This window comes from Crotalus tigris, unplaced genomic scaffold (genome assembly GCF_016545835.1).
Source record: "Crotalus tigris isolate CLP2741 ecotype Arizona unplaced genomic scaffold, ASM1654583v1 scf7180000019866.67937, whole genome shotgun sequence".
Lineage (NCBI taxonomy): Eukaryota > Metazoa > Chordata > Lepidosauria > Squamata > Viperidae > Crotalus > Crotalus tigris.
In genome coordinates this window covers 1-18841 of record NW_024097745.1, presented here as the reverse complement: position 1 = coordinate 18841, position 18841 = coordinate 1, and the positions used below count along the sequence as shown (strand labels likewise).

Sequence of the window (18841 nt, the reverse complement as noted above, 5' to 3'; positions counted from 1 at the left end):
GGAACACATTTTTTCTAATTTCTAACTAGCATGATTACTAGTTCTTCAGTTGTCTCAGTTTTTTTGTCATGTCTGCACTATTTATTCAGTTTTTGCCTGTAGACTTCCTCTTTATTCATATTTTCCTGTATTTGGGAACTCTTGTCCATCCTTAGTGTTCCTAAGGTTTTATCTGATGAATTTCAACCCCTCCCCCCAATAAAAACTGAATTGCAAAACAGTGACTAATTCCATTTTACAATACTTATTCAATCAATCTCCATTGGAAGCCATGAGCATAATACTGTCTGATTTTTTTCTTCAATAGATTATCAATTTAAAATAAGCAATTTCAACTGACAAATATCCATGTCAACATCCATGGTTTACTTATCTAGAACTTGTTTATACTTGATGGCACTTTCCATTGGGAAAAATCAATAGATTTAGTAAACAAGGTTTGGAATAACATTTTACAATAAATATTAACATAGTACAATATTATTATAATTTAATATTATAGTATTATTACTATTAGCATTTCACTCGGCTAAAATAGGCTAGTATTTAATTTTCTAGCTTCTTGCTGACCTATTCTGTCGTTTAGCTGAGCCAAGTTTGGATTTATGCTCAGCTGTTATATTTGTCTCAAATAATTTTAAAATCACCCAGCAGTCCATTTTTCCCTCTAGGAAATTATTTTGGCCTCATAAAAATTTGTAATGTATCTTTGTCCTTTCCATTCCCACACCACTTTTTTCCTTCAATTTTCATCGAAGGGATGAACTACTTCTATATTTTATAATCTTACCATAACTGTGTTTTATACCACTTGAACAAATATGGTCTTCAGCATGATCAATATTGTATATTAAATGATGTTAATAATTTACAGAATCACATTTATAGTAATATATAATATTCATATTACTTACTATCATTTTTCTGGTGAATTCTTCAGTCTTGGCTATTGCTATATAAAGATTCTAGAAACTTTTGTGAATTGTGAAATTTACAAGGACATTAGCAAATTTAGGCAAAATAGTTGTGACTGACTCTTTTTTAGTAGTGAGAAGGACAATGGATAGATTGTTTCTTGGCCATTAGACACCACTGACAATAAGAGATGAGAAGCTGTAAGTGACATAGAGATATCAAGCTTAATTTTCACTCTTTGTAGGAAACAACTGGAAAAATGTAAGTCTTGACTGAGTGGACTTCAGATATCAGAAAAACAGCAGCCAGTAGCATCACTTAAACCATATTAAAGCTCCTTCATATAGATAGCTTGTCATGCTGAGACAACAGCAAGAAGCAGAATTTAGGCATTTAAAATAAAAATAGGCTTTGGCAGCTCTCTACGGAATGCGAATTTGTAACTGAATCCTGATAACCACTTTGGTACAGTGGTTAAAGTTGCCAGGCTAAAAATTGGGAGACTAATGCTACCTTAGATATGAAATCAACTGGGTGAATTTGGATCAGTCACTCTCTCTCAGCCTTAGAAAGAAGGCGGCAGTGGCAAACGACTTCCTAAAATGTTGCCAGAACACTCCTGGGAGTTGTACAGGCAGTGACTAGGATTTAAGATTGACCAGAAGACACCATAAATAAATAACCTATTATTCTCCCCCCTCCCCCCCAAAAAACCCTGCACACTCACTCATGTTTGAATCCTAAAGCATTTTTAAATAACTGTTTGCAATCATTTTGGTATCAGCTCCAAACCAGATTGATTTCATGCTATCATTTATTTTTAGATGCAAAATCGTTCTGTTCTGAGTCTAATCCAAATTCTTTGGAATCATTACAAAACTAATATTTTACTTAGAATTGCTGTAGCTATGTAAATCTCGCAAGTGGTTAATTTTCTCATTGGCTGAAATCCTTACCTCACCTGCTTTCTAGCACTTAAAGTAGAATAGAATAGAGCTGGAAGGGACCTTGGAGGTCTTCTAGTCCAGCCCCCTGCTCAAGCAGGAGAACCTATACCATCTCAGACAGCTGATTGTCTAGTCTCTTCTTAAAAATCTCCAGTGATGGAGCACGCACGATTTCTGGAGGCAAGCTGTTCCACTGGTTGATTGTCCTCACTGTCAGGAAGTTTCTCCTTAATTCCAGGTTGCTTTTCTGTTTGATCAGTTTCCAACATTGTTTCTCATCCTTCCCTCTGGTGCTTTGGTAAACAACGTGACCCCCTCTTCCTTGTGGCAGCCCCAGATACTGGAATACTGCTATCATGTCACCCCTATTTCTTCTTTTCTTTAGACTAGCCAAACCCAAGTCCCGCAGCCGTTCTTCGTATGTTTTAGTCTCCAGGCCTTGGATCATCTTAGTTGCTCTTCTCTGATTTTTTTCCAAACTTTCAACATCGTTTTTTGTGATATGGTGACCAAAATTGGCTGCAGTATTCCAGTGGTCTTACTGGGGTTTTATACTAGTTATTAGTTAAATTGAATTATGTTAAACGAGGCCTCCAAAGTCCCTTCTAGCCCTATGATTCTATGATTTCCCCCCTTTTAAGTTCAGCATCCTGTTCTCCGAGCTTGACTTTTCCTGTATGTTTAATTTAATATTTCTACTTTTCCCTAGTCCAGCAAAGGTAACCATGGTCACAGCTGTAAGGAAAAGTATCCACTTGAAAATCTGCCAGGACAATGAGGTTTTTCAGTGCTTTGAGACTGGTAGAAGTAATAACATTTATTGGTTGGACTTGGAATCACACTGCTTTATGAGGGATTAAAGGGATGGAAACGCTGGTGTTGTGGAAGTGGCTCTAATTCACTTGAGAGGTTCATTCTTCCTGATAGGCTTTGCCATGGCTGCCAGTCTCTAACAACATGCTCAATTGTATGATCAACATAGATCGTGTTGGATAAGCATCTCAGTTGTACCAAATCTTGTGGCAAAGATCTGGTAAGAACAGAGAACTCCTCAACGGGATAAACTAGGATTCAGTTATTTGCTTGCTTTTTCAGCTGGAGGAAGGGCTTGTCAAAGCCTAAATCTGAGCATATCTTCAAAATGATTTAAGTCCTTATTTTTTCTTTACAGACATTTCAAAATAAAGAACTACAACCATAAAGTAGACTTAATGTGTTGATGATTTCAAACTTATCAGTTTAATGCTATTTCTCTGATCTCTAAAAATCACCCAAAACGTGCAAATGACATTTTCTAAATATTTGTCAGCTTTGCACTACTAGAATAACTTAGGATAAAAACAGTTTTTCTATGAATTAGGTTATGATGGCAAATACATAATATTTGCTAAGAGTGAACAGGAAATACATGTATGTTGCCTCTGTTGGCTGGGTTTTGATAGCTCCCATAAATCTTGGGTTCTGAATGTTTTCTTGTCATCTGAAGTTGTGTTTTACATGTTATTTATTCTTATTCTTCACATTGTTTTGACCCTTGACCTTGGAATGAAATGAGCTTATTTTCTTGAATTGGTTATTTGGCCTCTTGATTTCCCTTCATTTTCACTTGTCATGTTGTTTCTTTTCCTTCTTCATTCCCTGCTTCCCTAGTGATTTCACACAAGGCTGACTGAAAACCTCTTTACATGAGAAGTGTGTTTTTTTGTAGCAGAGATAGCTGTTTGGTTGTGCCCAAAGCATCCTTCCCCAATCTGATGCACTCACCGAATTCTAGGCCAGCGTGCCCATGCCATCCCAACACATCTGGAAGGCACGTTAAGAGAAGATTTATAGGGAGCCAGGCTTATTTTGTTTACCCATTTCCCTGTGTATTTTATTTTAGAAATACTGTACCTCATAATTACAAACACCAAATGAGGTGGGGTGACCATCTTGTTTCATGCTTTTATTCCAATGGTATATATTTTTTTTTAATATTGTGAACTGCCCAAAGTCTGTACATGTAAAAAGATCAGAGTTGTGCAAGCCATGATGTTCCCTATGATATGGAACTGAAAATTGGGCTTTAAAGAAGCAGAATAGGAAGAGTATTGATGCTTTTGAAGTTTGGTGTTGAGAATGCCTTTATGACTTTTTTTTAAAAAAAGCATTAAATATTTGTGGAAACTCTTAATTTGTAACTTGCATTAAAATGCTGTTAATGAATTATTCTATTTTAAAACTGTCAGATACATTTCAGCACCAGTGAAATGGAGGGGGTACTTATCTTCTACAGCAGAATTTAGCTCACAAAATTGGAATGCCATTGTACTTTCTCGGCAGGTGAGAACATCAAGGCTCTGCCAAGAATTTGTGGTCTCCTTGATGTAAAAAAGATGTTGAGACTCTAGAAAGAGTATAGAGAAGAGCAACAAAGATGATTAGGGGACTGGAGGCTAAAGTATATAAGGAACGGCTGCTGGAATTGGGTATATCTAGTTTAATGAAGAGAAGGGCGAGGGGGGACATGATAGTGTTCCAGTATCTCAGGGGCTGCCACAAAGAAGAGGGAGTGAAGCTATTTTCCAAGGCGCCTGAAGGCAGGACAAGAAGCAACGGATGGAAACTAATCAAGGAGAGAAGCAACCTAGAACTAAGGAGAAACTTCCTGACAGTTAGAACAATTAACCAGTGGAACAACCTGCCTCCAGAGGCGGTGAATGCTCCAACACTGGAAGTTCTTAAGAGACTGGACAGCTATTTGTATGAAATGTTATAGGGTTTCCAGTCTGAGCAGCAGGTTGGACCAGATGACCTCCAAGGTCCCTTCCAACTTTACTATTATTATTATTAGTAGTAGTAGTATTAGTAGTAGTGGTAATATTAGTATTATTAGTATTATTATTATAAAACTTACCTTTACAAAATAATTATGAATGCTATCATAATGTGCAAATCATAAAGGATCCTTATACAAAGGAAAAGAGCGACATGTAAAAAAACGATTTAAGCAAATGCCTGCTCAGAATTGCTCTTTCCTTCCTCACCAACTGTGGGAAATCAAGTTTTAATTCCCTATGAACTTTACGAGGGAAGTCAGTGCTTGCACAGATACCGGCTGAGAAGTGGCCCATGCTCAGAAAGAGAGACTTTATTATCATTTCAAAACATAAACAAGCGCTAGAATTCCAGGGGGACTCCCCATATAAATGAAACCCCAATTACGCACGAATGAAAGAGCGCCATCTATGTCACTTCTTCCTCGGAAATACGGCTGGGGTTGATCATTCCTTTTCCTCCTGAATGAAATGCGTGCGGAAATAGCGCCCTCCCTTTTCCCCCTCTTTTCCGTTTGGCCAGGCAAGAGAGCCAACCAGCCCGCGGCTGGCGAATGAGCGGGGCGGGGACTGAGCTCCGCGTAGGCCCGTCCCTCGTTCACCCGCCTCGCCAGTGCCGAGGAGCCAGTCTGGAGACGCGCTTGGGTGGTGTGCTGGTTGTAGAAAGAGCCCGGCAGCGCGCGAGGGAGCGAGCGAGTGCGAGCAAAGAAGGGAACGCGACGCGGCGGGGATTTCCAGACTGGGCTCGAGGGCGGGAGAGGAAGTGCCGGGCGGGGGGAAAGAGAACCAGCCGGGGCAGCGCACCAGGGACTTTCCAGCCGGGGCAAGGCAGACTACGTTTGGCTGAACTGCTGCAAGAACAGCAGTGGTCGGTAGTGCTGGCGGCCGCGGTTCTTTCCCCCCCTTCTTTTCCTCAGGCGCAGAGTAAGTAGGGGAAGAAGGGAGAAGGTGGCTGGCCGTTGCTCGCCCCCAGGCAGAGGCGGAATCCGGAGCTGGTGGGGAGGGAGCGTTTCCCAAAGCCGAGGCAGAGCGGTTGGTCTCACCCGTTTCTACTGCCTTGCTAAGTCGGGCGGGAGCTTGCTGGGAGGGAAGCCGTCGTGTGCGTGAGGAAGGGAGGACGCAACGGCCGGAGGTCCCCTTTGGAGAGCCCACGGGGGCAGCTACCCGAACCGTGGATCTGCTGGGGAACGGGCAGACGCCGCGGTCAGAAGGTCCCCGCTGCTAGTCGGAGGGAAAGGCGGGAGAGGTCCGCCGTCTCAGTTAAGCGCGTGTCTCGAGAGGTGGGGGCTTGCCTAGAACTGGGTAGGGGCTGCATCTCCATCTCCCCCGAGCTGTTGCTTCTCTCTTGCCTCTTTTTCCAATTAAGGCAGCCGCCCGGAAAGAAGGCTGTTGCTTAGGGACTATGCGAGGAGTATATTGGTGCTGCTGCCCGGAGGCATTCGTATTCAGCCTCCATGCGCCCTCAAAACTGCTTTTCCGAGGTAGATTCGTTCTGCTGCTGCTGCCGCCAAGAATCACTACTGGCTGCTTTGCTCGCATATTCATCACCCTTCAAGCTGTTGCTGCTATTGTTGCTCCTCTCCCTCCTCCCCCTCCTTCCACTATCGCTTTGGAAGAAGAGAGAGGTGGTGTGTCTGGCTGCTTTAAGAGACGTGGTGTGCCTTTTTTCTTGAAGCTGTTGCGAGGCCGAAACCTCTCGTAACGTTTCAGGATCGTATCAGCAGGACGTGGTGCTGCCGGCGGGGAAGAAAGCATGCCGGTTTTTTCTTGGGCCGCTGCTGCACTGTAAAGGTGTCTGCCTGCATGCATTTGATGTGTGTGAATGCAGAACGCTCTCCTAATTTCTGGCTCCCCCCATATGCAGTCGATGTGGGCGGACTGGAAGGATTTCAAAGGGGAAGCGTCTGCCTTGAAAAAAAATGGGTGGGGGGGGGGACTGCTGCTTTTAATTTACTTGTGGCAAACTCTCATTGTAGGTACCAACTTTGTATCTTTCCAAATACTTGTTTTGCTTGATCACTTTGCAGTCATTGAAGGATGCTCAGGCAGCTGCATTTTGAATTTCTATCAGTAGTAGTCATGCAGGATAAAGACTGTTGCAGGTGCAACTGAAGAGGGAGGACACTTGTAAAAGATGTGGAATGAATGAAATGCAATGGAGATTTCTTTATTGTGGTTTTTTTTTTATAGGGGTAGCTTTATAGCAAGTACAGAAGAAGGAGCAGTTAAAGGATACAACATGAAGGTATTACGGGGGCGTTGGGTTACAAATTGTTTTGCTGTTGTCACCACAGTAGTACTTTAAACGTGCCTCTATTTTAAGAAGTAGAAAAGCTTGAATTATACACGATTACATCATTTTATAGTGCCGTGAAGAATTTGATTAAAAGTTTATACTGAGTCATGCCTCTGCAGATAAATCTTACTGATTCTTAAAGCTGATCGTAATGCTTTTTATTTGTTTGTCTGTTTTAAATGAGGAAGGGAAGTTGGTAACAGATCAGTTAGTAAAATGTATATTAGAAAAAGATGAACAATTTAAGAAAATCATAGTTGCATTTGTCAGTCTAGTCATGTCTACATAGTGTTTTACTAAGATGTTGCTGAAATATTCAGATGTTATTGTCAATAGCATGGATTGCTGTCCTTTCATTCATTTAAATGTATTTTGAAAAGCTTTGTTCTTTATCATGTTCTGCTAGAAAATTATATATGGATTGTAGGACGTTGGTGGTTTATATGTGATGGCAATGGGAGGAATAACCCTCAAGCTAGTAAGGACTGAATGTTCTGCATTTTGATCAAAGATTGTGAAAAAAGGATGCGTGTTACAAATTTTATGGATAAATGTAATATTTTTTAAGCCCAATTCTCCCAGTTATTGAACTCGATGATTAAACATGTCTCTGAGATCAGGACTGCACCAGTAGTACTGTATGCTTTAGGCATGTCTGTGGAGAGAAGCAGACTCTGCTCTAGCCTATGCTACTGAATGCTATAATGTGAATGACTTTGACTTTTTAATTGATCTCTATACAGGCTATTTAGAAAAATGCATTACTACAAGCTGCATGTAGTAGATAAATTATAACATTCTGACATTTTTAGTCCATATACTATCTTGTTTTTCTTTTTTAATCGTTCCATTCTAATTTACTGAATGCTAATGGTTGGTTTTGAAATTGCATGTATTTAGTTATCTAAAATAATAGAAGATAGATTTATGAAATCATATTCAGATTTAAAATATTTGAGAAGCAAAAGCTGGATTTTAGTGCTTATAGTAAAGATATTCTGTGTATGAAAGAATTGTTTTTAGTATATGGTAGTGAGATTGTAGGGTCATTTTGGGAAACTGCTTGTATTGGCAAGGAATGGAAAGAGTGTCAGGTTAAACAAATGAAATAATATTTGCATATGTCCTTAAAAGTAAGTTGTACTGATGTTATATATATTCCTTGTTTGCAATTATAAGGATCTAATCTCAAGTCAATGAAGGTGTTAAGAAAATTGAAAACCATGCTTTTTCTAAAATCTATAAGTAAGAAAGCAATATTTATGACAGTTTTTCACTGAGATTTAGAGGTGAAGAGCAGACAATTATGACATTCTAAAGAAAACATTAGACTAACTTATTGCATATGTACATTATTTTTGTATGCAGTGGACATATGCAGCATACCATGAAGCTAAAATCAGGAATTATGACATTTATCGAAGTGTAAAGTGTATACTTAAGAACATGACTGACCTGCTGGATCAGACCAAAGTCCTCCCTAAAGTGGCATCCTGTTTCCTGTGGTAGCCAAGCAGCTGTCCCTGGGAAGCCTTGCAAGTAGGATGTAAGAATCATAACCCGACATTGCTGCTGTCCAGCAACTGGTATTCAGGTTCATGCTGCTTTTCATATTAGAAATAATACATAATAATGACAACTGCTGCCCATTGATGACTATGTTCTGCCTATAGTCATTAATAAGGAATAGCTTCAGTGAATTTCCAGTATTTCAGAAGGTTCGGAGAATGAGGATTCCATACTGGTCAGGATTCTTAATTCTTGGATTCATGTCAGTTCTGCACAAAGATCTCTGCTTTTAAATAACATTTACACCAGTATATTTCAAGATGGAAAGAAACTACATATAGTTTGGAGATAATGAAATTAAATAATTGAAGTATGTATATGGTACTGGATAGCATGATATGCTGTTCAGTTGCTTTTTTTCCTTCCTATTTTATTCTGAACTTGGATTACATCTATAAAATCAGTGGAAGTCTACATAAGAAATAAACAGTTCATTTTATAACTCTCTTCTGAAACTTTTGATACTGTCTTTTCTTAAAATGACTCAGTGGGGCAATACAGCAGGGTAGCCATCTAGTTCTCTTTTGAGAAGTTTGCTCAGTTTTTTAGAAAATGAAAAAATAGTTTATATTCTAAATATTCATTTCAAATGAATGGATCAGAAAGATATATGTAGGATAGAAGCAAGATAATGCTTGTCCTCCAGTGGCCATTGATATCTGGGCATATTATTTGCATAGCTGTATATAAAATGCAATGTGTGCAGTTCTGTTTTGTGTAATCATGAGGAATTTCACAAATCACACTGTCAATATTTAGAGGACACAAAAATATGGCTGAAACCCCCCCCCCACTTTACAGTTAACTTTTGTATGCTAAAATAAATGTGGACAGCCCAGAACAACTTATAGCAGAACTTATTTTTGTAATGGAGGAGGCTAGATTTTGGGGTGTTTGCATTTGCTGCCAGCTTTCAATGGCATGGAATTGTGTGTGTGTGTGTGTGTGTGTGTGTATGTACAGTGCATTCAGAAAGTATTCAGATCCCCTTCACTTGTGTCAATTTTGTTATGCTGCAGCCTGATTCTACAGTTGTTGAATTTTTTTTTCTCATTAATGGGGTAATTCAGTACCCCATAATGACAAAGTGAAAACAGAAGTTTAGAAATATCAGCAAATATATTAAAAAGAAAAAACTGAAATATCACGTTGGCATAAGTATTCAGATCCTTTGCAACAACACTTGAAAGTTAGCTCAGGTGCCTCCCATTTCTCTTGATTGTTGCTGACATGTTTCTACACTTTGATTGGAATCTACCTCTGGTAAATGGATTGGACATGATTTGGAAAGGCACACACCTCTCTATAGAAAACCTCAAAGCTGACTATGTATATTGTAACAGAGCAAAAGCCATGATGTCAACGGAACTGCTGAGTTCAGAGACAGGATTATTGCAAGGCACAGATCTGGGGAAGGCTACAATAAAATTTCTGCTGCACTGAAGTTTCCTAAGAGCAAGTGGCCTCCATAATTCTCAAATGGAAGAAGTTTGGCTTAACCAAAACTCTTTCAACAGCTGGTCGACTGGTGAATCTGAGCAATAGGGGGAGAAGGGTGACCAAGAATCCAATGGTCACTCTGAGTTCCAGAGATCCTGTGTGGAAATGGGAATACTTATGCCAATGTGATATTTCAGTTTTTTTTCTTTTTAATACATTTACAGACATTCTAAAATTCTGTTTTCATTTTGTCATTATGGAGTACTAAGTGTAGATTAATGAGAAAAAAATTAATTACACACACACACACAGTTCAATCGGAAAAGTAATAAGCCCATTATCTCTTAATGGGTAATATTACATACCAGCAGAAATGTCTGTTAAATATTGGATGGATTTTATCATTTGAACTAAATTATCTGTGGCCCAAAACTTTATTAAGATGTAAAGAAGCAACTTTTAGAAGAACTTGTATAACTTAATAAACATTCACTGAAGCAAAAATAATCACACTAAACTTCCTTTCCCTCATCTTCTATCCTTGTCTAGCTACCAAACCAGACCAAATAAAATGCTTTATGGTACTTAACATGCTGTAGAGTCTTCAAAAGAGAAATATTCCACAATTCTGGATATGTCTGTGACTACCATAATGTGTTTACATGGGGCTGCCCTTGAAGATATCCAGAAGTTTCAATTGGTTCAGAATGCAGCAGCCTGAACAATTTTGTGCACCTCTTTTGCTAGAGTTGTACTGGCTGCCAGTCTGCTTCCAGGTACAATTCAGGGTTCTTGGTTATCACCTTTAAAGCTCACATGGCCTTCCCCTGTTTCATCCCCCTTGGCCACCAAGACGGGAAGGCAGGATATGTTGTGGATGCCATCTATTAGGGAATGGACATCTGGTGAGACCACAAAAAGGGTCTTCTCAGTAGTTTTCCTCTTCTCTGGAAGTATGATTGGCCCCTACCTTGTTGCCTTTCCAAAAGGGCCTGACGACAGGGTTTTCTCCGAGGGTCTGGGGATTACAAATGGAGATGTAGCCGATCAAGTGCTGCTGTGGGTGGGGTGGGGTGGCTAGATTTTTAAATTGTGGATTTTTAATGTTGTAATCTGCCCAGAGTCATCTTTGTGTGAGTTGGATGGCCATATAAATTTGCTAAATAAATAAATAAATTGAAATGAAGTAAAATGAAATGAAATATATGCTTGGTGGTGCAAATATCTTCCCCTGCAGCCCACAGGTGGAGATCCAGAATATGGGCAGAATAATTGCAATATGAGCAATAGCAACGTTGCCTACTAGATTTTTACAAAAGTTAAATATGAAGCAGATGCAAAAGCATTTTCTAAATCTAGAACTGATCCCAAAACATGCTAGATATTTCTCAATGTGAAAATGGAATCTGGGTCCAAGTGCACTGTAGTACTTCATACTCAGAGAAATCTGACAGAAAAGATGTGCAATGGCAGCATGGAATACATAATAATCAGCCTCTGAAGAATTGCATAGACTTTAAGGTGAGCTATCCCTGCAACAGAAAGGAAAATGCATATGGATGTTTTCTGCTTACCAATAGCTCTTTTTTTAACAATAAACAATATTTATAACTTTCTCCCAAGCAAATATATGCATACCTGTAACTTTTCCAAAAGTATTTGTAAAGCATTAAGCTTAAGTTATTTCCTAAATCCATAAGCAATTAAACTGGATGGCTGTTTCTTATAAAAGGAAGATCCTAACAATCACAACCGAAAAGGCTCTTCCTTTACTGATAATTTTATAGTTATGCTACTCTTTCTCTGTTTACATTTTTGACTCGTTCAGTTCCTTTTTATACATTTCAAACTACAAAGAAAATCTGCAGAATCCATGCTTTCAAAGGAATATGTTTCAAAGATAGCTATGGCTCTCTAGAGATTATTGTTTAGAGTTAATAAAAGCAAATCTGTTTCAACTGTCTTAATATAGACAGTCGTTGACTTAAGACCAGTCACTTAGCAAACATTTGATGTTCCAGTGGATCTACTTATGACCAGCTTTGAAATTCCAACAATCAGGGCCCCCATGGTTATGTGTGACTATACTGGGGGCACTTGGTAACTGGCCCACTTTTATGGCTGTTTATAGGGTCCTGCAATCGTGTGATCATGTTTTATAACAGCTTGCCAAGATCGGTATTTACTTCTGAATTTTGGCAAAACTATGCCCATAGCCAATCATTGGTTTGCTTAATGAGTGCGGTGTTCGCTTAGAGACAGTGGTGATTCACTTAATGACTGCCACAATAAAGATAATAAAACAGGACATATGACAAACCCATTTTATGACTGTCACGAGTTACAACTGCAATGGACAGGCTCCATTATAGTTGGAACACAAGAACTATCTGTAGATGCATACAGCACTCACTAAATTGGAATTGCGGCATAAATGAGCTATTGTACAGCTTACATTTTTAATGTAAGAATTTTTAATGAGTTTACCAGATACAAAGATAAAAACCAACACACACTAAGAAAATATAAAAGTACAGAATGTGAAAAAAATGTAAAAAGAAAACAGTAAAAAAAAATGATATATAAAGAAATGGCTTCTTCCTTCATCAAGACAAGTACAAACTATTCCAGTAACTTATCACCTTCTCTGATAACTACAAAATCATCTCTACTTCCCATATCACATCTCTTTGTAGTCTCACCATTCAGTCTCAATCAGCAAAAATCCTTTAAGAATTACCAGAAACAGCAACACTGATATTTTAACTTTAAATAAACCAACTTTATATTTCTTCCCTTTTCTTTTAAGAATTTTTTAAATTCCTTTAAATATTGTACCAAAAATTGATTTCATTTTTTCTTTGTCACTTCTCAGAAACTCCTTCATAAGTTTAACATGTCTCTCTTGTAAATCTAAAAGTTATCCAAGTCACTCCTCCGGTTTGTTATTTATATGTCCCTTCTAATTATCAAAACATCAGCTGGTTTCATTTGTAAATTCAGTGTAACATCTTTTTCCATATCATTCTTGTAACTGTCAATTTTAAATCCACATTCAAAACAGCCTCAGTCTCAAACTTATCCTCTTCTATCACCTCTTAAATCCATTTTTATGATAGTGTCAATCTTTAACGTCTGACTTAATTATTCCCAATTAACATTGGATTCTTCCAAAGTTAGAATATATTGATCCACTCTATACTAATAGGTCTCTTCTCTTTTAGTTATAATCTTTCTGGTTTCTCTAATGTCCAACTTTTAAAATTCCTTCTTGCCATGCTTTTTTTTTTTTTAATGAACAGCATTTTTCATGGGAGGATGCTTACCCTTAATTTCAAAATTTTCACATATTTTTATAGAATTTTAAACAGCTCACAGAAAGGATTCTTGTAATTAATTTCAAAACCTTATTTCAAATCTATCTGCCCCTCCAGTCCATTTACTGTATAACTTTCTGAAATTAATGTTCTGACCACCTTTTTCTTTCTTCCTAAATAAATTTGCATAACATTTTTTTTTGTGCCAAGGATTGAAGAAGACTCAGTATAATGAAACTTGCCTTTCTGAAGGTTATTGGTATCCCAAAAGCTGTTAACAAGCTATTTCCAGAAGTGATTAAGAAAGGAAGTATGGAAACTCAGTGTCCTTTTGAAGGTGCTAAATGGTGGTTGGTTAAAGATGGCCAGTCCCTTGGCTTCTAGAGCTCTAAAATGAGCCAATGACCACTGTTTTACTGTATTCTAGATGGAGTACTTGTGGGCAATCCCAGATTTTCTCCTTGAGCCGAGAGAACTTCTGAAGAGCCAGTCTATTTGTCAGCTCCTTGTTCCACTAGTCATGGGCTCTGCTCTCAGGGTGACTTGCTGGGAAATCAATTTAAAATTGAGATTCAGCTGGCAACTAGGAGAAAATTCCAAGCATGGACTATCAGTGTTCTTTTTGGAGGTGTGCTTTTGAATCAGTGTTAATTCCTGGCAACTGGACGAGTCCCTGAAGTCTTTTGGCAAGGTTTCACAATCAAATCTTGTAGTTTGCCATTGCCTCCTTTCTAGCCCTGAAGGAAAATGATTGGCTTAAGGTTACCCAGGTGTCTTTGTACCTGCTGTCTTAACTATACCAAACTGTTTCTTAGTGATTTAACACTATCTCTACTTGTAGAATTCAGACAAGCAGGAATAGCATAGTTTTTTGAATTAGCAAGGGCTTTCACTAATTTATTTATTATTTTTTTTTATTGCTCTTTCTCTTAAAATTCGGGATAGCATTTTACTTTTGCAAACTGGGATTTGCAGAAGTCCCAATTTGCTACATATGTGAGTAGGCTTTCAAATTGTTTCCAACTTAAAGCTCAGTTCGTTGTACCATGCTAGTTTGTGCACCTTTCCCTTCTCCCTCCTAGTATACAAAATCATCATTAATTTCAAGTTTTAATTACATATTAAATTTAAATTGACGTCACCAAAGTTGCTAATTTGTGGTTTGCTAATTTGTGACTAATTTTGCAGTTCCAAGCAGTTGAGCTAAAAAACCATGGTTCAATTAACTGTGATTGTAGTATACAAAACACAAGTTTGTCAGCCACTTCTAGTTAATGTGGAAAAGCAGGCAGCTCTTGGACATGGCAGTCTTCAATGGCTTCTGTCATGTAGGCTGCATAGATGTACCTACTACCTGTCTCACTTGCATCAGAATTTGTTAGTAAAAAAAAAATCAAATTTGAAATTTGAAACAAAGGTGTCAATAAATATGGACCTTTTAGAATTTATTTATTTATTTAAACAATTTATATAGCTACCCATATCACTATTACTCTGGGCAGCAAACAAGAAATTAAAACAAAAAAAAATAGAACAATGTAAATAATTCAAAAGAAATGTCAACCACAAACAATATATTGTACAACATGACAGACATTTAAAAAATTCAATTTTACAATCAGTAAAAAACTCAACAACCATAAACAAATCAACCAGGAAGACTCATTTAACATCTTGACCCAATGCCTAAGGAAGCATGGCTTTCTTTGAAGCAATTCTTCCATATTAATGCATGAAATATGATAGATTCCAAATTGCACTAATTATGAAAGCTGAAAAAGTATTTTTGTAAAACTCCTCTTGCACATGAATTGCTGTGCCATCTTACCTTTCCTACAAGATGTTCTTAAAGAAATGTTAATTATAAGTAAATTTAAGCTAACAACAACAACAAATTTTAAATCAGCTGGTTAATATAAATCTTTAAGTCTGCCATTAACAAGTAATGGCCTGCAAATGGGAAAAAGTAAGCAATTAAAACTGAATTTGTCATTATTGTCATGTGACCAGTGCAGGATGCATTTGTCTGGTTCCTAAGTACAGTGCTTGGCCATAATTATAGCCCTTGTTTTGAAGCAAGTGAATTGGCTCCCAGTTAAAGCTACTGGATTTGAAGTAACGCAAGATCAAGCAGATTGTTTTTCATTACAGATATGCAAAATTGCTAGCATTGTTAAAGAATTTATGTTGGTATATAAATTGTGGATCATCATTCTGCAGTCACTGAAAATGGGCTTTCTTGATCATAATATCTGCCCTTTGTAATATTTTCTCACTTGATAAACAAAGGGCAACTATTGGTACATTTAGAGATGTACTAATTTCTCATTTTGACTGGTACCGGTAGAGGTGGATTTTTTTTTTCTCCCATTCATTTTTAATGTATATCTTATACGGAGACTTCTAGCTTAATGGTTTTATTCTTCTTAAAAGTAATTGTAAACAACTTGGAAATGCAGTATACGTAGCAATATATAAATGGTTTTAATGAATTTCTGTCATGTTAAGCTTGTAATATAGCCATTGGACTGGATACTCTCATTTGAATTATCCAATACATTCTTGCTTTCAAAAAAGTGCAAATATTTGTAACTTCTCCAAGGTCAATTGCATCTTGTTACTTGTTGAAATCAGTATAATTATATTGATTAATCTTTCTGCTACTGTGATTTCTGTAAATAAAATATTTTTCTTGCAGATAATAAGTACATTCAAATTAGTGATTTTCAAGACATGTTGAATATGAGCAGTTTGATGTTGACTTTCTTGTAACTTACTGGACCAATTTATTAACATCTATCTATTGATTTTTTGATTTGTTTTATTAAACTTGCAAAACAAAAACTAACAGACTAATAAAGAACAGAATCAATAGAGAAAGAACAAAAGCAAAACAGCAGGAAGAAAATCAAAGAAAAATTTGGATGAAGAAGCTTCTGATTTCCCTTAGAGCAAATATAAATAATATTTCAGAATTATCTCATACACTGATTACAAAAAAAAACATTCAATGTTTTTCTATTCAATTTTTTTCTAATTGTCAAAATCACAAATCCTAAGTTTTGTTCTGTTTCATGTAAAACATCTGTAAGGAGTGTCCAGTCTACTATAAATATTTTTACTGTTTTTTCTCTGACCAAATCAATTAATTTGGTCATCTCTGCAAATTCCATCATCTTCACCAAACAATTCTCTATTGTAGGTAAATGATGAACCTTTCCACTTTTGAGCATATAATAATCTTGCAGTTGTCATATATAAAAACTTAAGTTCCCCAATTTTTTCTAGTTACTTGTCCATTAGTCCCAAAAGAAAAATCTCTGGTTTCAGTTATATTTTAATCCATAAAATCTTTTGAATTTATTCATGTATTTATACTCAAAATATTTTGATTTTTTATCAGCCCACCAAACATGATAGGATGTCACTTCATGTTGCTCACATCCAGCAATGATTTGAAATACTTTTATACATTCTAGACAATTTCTCTGATGACAAGCACTAATGATATATTATTTTATAAAAATTCTCTTTAGGGCTAGAATATAATATAAATTTCAGTCTTTTCAACCACATATTTTCCCATTAGTCCATTTGTATATTATAACTAAAAGTTTAGCCCATTTTATCATAACGTTCTTTCACTTATTCTCTGTCTCATATTTCAACAAAAGTTTATACATTTTAGCAATAATATATTCATCTTAAGTGTATCATTCTGTTTCAAATTCATTCTTTGTTCAAAATCATAACTTTTATCTACTTTAAACTTTTCAGTTATTTTTTCATAAAAAACTATTGACAGGAATATCCTTCTGGTATCAAATATTTCTTTTAACAGTCCCCTTGAGAAAATTTTAGTATATCTTGGTAGGTTAGCCATTTATCTTTACTCATTTCTCGTCCATAAAATGCTTTTGTTACTGAAAGTCATAAAGGTGTTTTCAGCATTTGTTGCTAATGAATCTCCGCTCTCCTTGTTTACCTTAAGCCTGAGGTTTTCAGACATCTTTTCGTGTTCCTGGACCTTGCAGTTCCTGGAATGAAATATATCACCGAGTACATTTGATGGGGAAGTTATGAATATGTCCTTCAAATCAGTTATGACCTAACTTGTCATGACTTTCAAGAAGATGATTTAACAGCTATTTTGGGACAAAAATATGTGGAACATTCTCCTTCCGAAGATTAGAGTGGCCCCAACTTTTATAATGCCTTAAAAACTGGCTACGCTCCTAGGTCTGGGGTGCTGAATGTGTTAAGGACTCTGTTTCCTGAATGTATTGCCCAACTGGCCAAGTATCTTTTTCCAATAGTATGTATAATTAATCTGGATGTATTTAGAGTTTGTATTGTTATTGTTTTTAAATGTTTTAACATTTTTAGTTGTAATACAGAGACACACACACATACATACACCGAATATGTATTTTAAGTCGCCCAGGATAATTGATTATGAATAGGGAAGAAAGTGGGTAGAAAAATGGTATCTACTGGGACCATAAGGATGCTGAAACTATAATTATAGGAACTGTGAACTCTTATCAGGGAGAAAGGAACTCTCCCTTTTTTACAATTTTGTAGTCCCTTAATTTGGGCTAGAGTCGGAGTGACCTGAGATCAGTGAGAAAGGAACTAATGCAGATAAATATTCACAAAGAGGAAATTAGATGGGCAAAGTACTTGACAGATAATGAAGACTAAAGAAGAAGCTTCTGATATGTGGCAATATATTATTTGTGGAGCAATAGCATAAATGTGTACCTTATAACAATTACCGGTAGTAGATTTACAATTTTAGGAGTATCTCTGAATTTCAAAGGTTTTAAAATATTTTAAAATACTTATATTTAATATTTTAAAATATTGAAAAAATTTAAAATGGTTTGTTTAAGGCATAAAATTAAATTGATACCTCAACTTTTCTCAGTATGTTAGGTGTTCATACTTAAAAGCCATCCTGAAAAACTGAGCCCAAATTCAGTACCAAAATGGAAATACATTAAATCAAAAAGAGAAAAAAACTGAATGAGAAAAGAAGAGAACTAAGCAAAAAAAAAAATCTTTTTAGGAGTATCCAACTGCCTAAATTTATTTACCCTACTGGCTAAATAAAAGGGAGAGATAATATTTGGATTCTGGAGCCAACAACTGGAGGATAGTATTGTATGCAATTTCTCAAAAAAGGGACTTTTACACTACTGGCTTTTCTCTAAGTGTCATTGTACTGGAGATGTGGCTGTTCGGTGTTTTGTAGCTGGTAAGTATCCTTAAAAATAACAACTTTGTTTTGCAATAGGAAAGTAATTGGTGTTTTCACTGGTTTAAGTCTCATCTTTTGATAACCATGCATCTCTCCTCTGCTATTACGTAGTTTGTGTTTCTCTGCGTGTATTAGAATATGTAGAAAATATTTTGAAGTTGCAATTATAAATTCTTGCTCATAATTGTGACAACACATCACCTTTGTCCATTTTAGTGATGTCAGCCCTCATACATGACTGAAATAGAAAGCTTTCCTCTAGTATGTTTTTTATGTGT

At 36.7% G+C, this 18841-nt stretch overlaps 1 long non-coding RNA gene across 1 annotated transcript; it reads left to right on the top strand.

Annotated features, from left to right (window-relative positions):
* The first annotated feature begins 5283 nt into the window (after positions 1-5283).
* On the top strand, positions 5284-9556 carry LOC120317876. Its single transcript, XR_005559329.1, has 3 exons — positions 5284-5602; positions 6869-6923; positions 8343-9556. It is a non-coding gene; the product is annotated as an uncharacterized LOC120317876 (long non-coding RNA).
* Positions 9557-18841: the final 9285 nt, after the last annotated feature.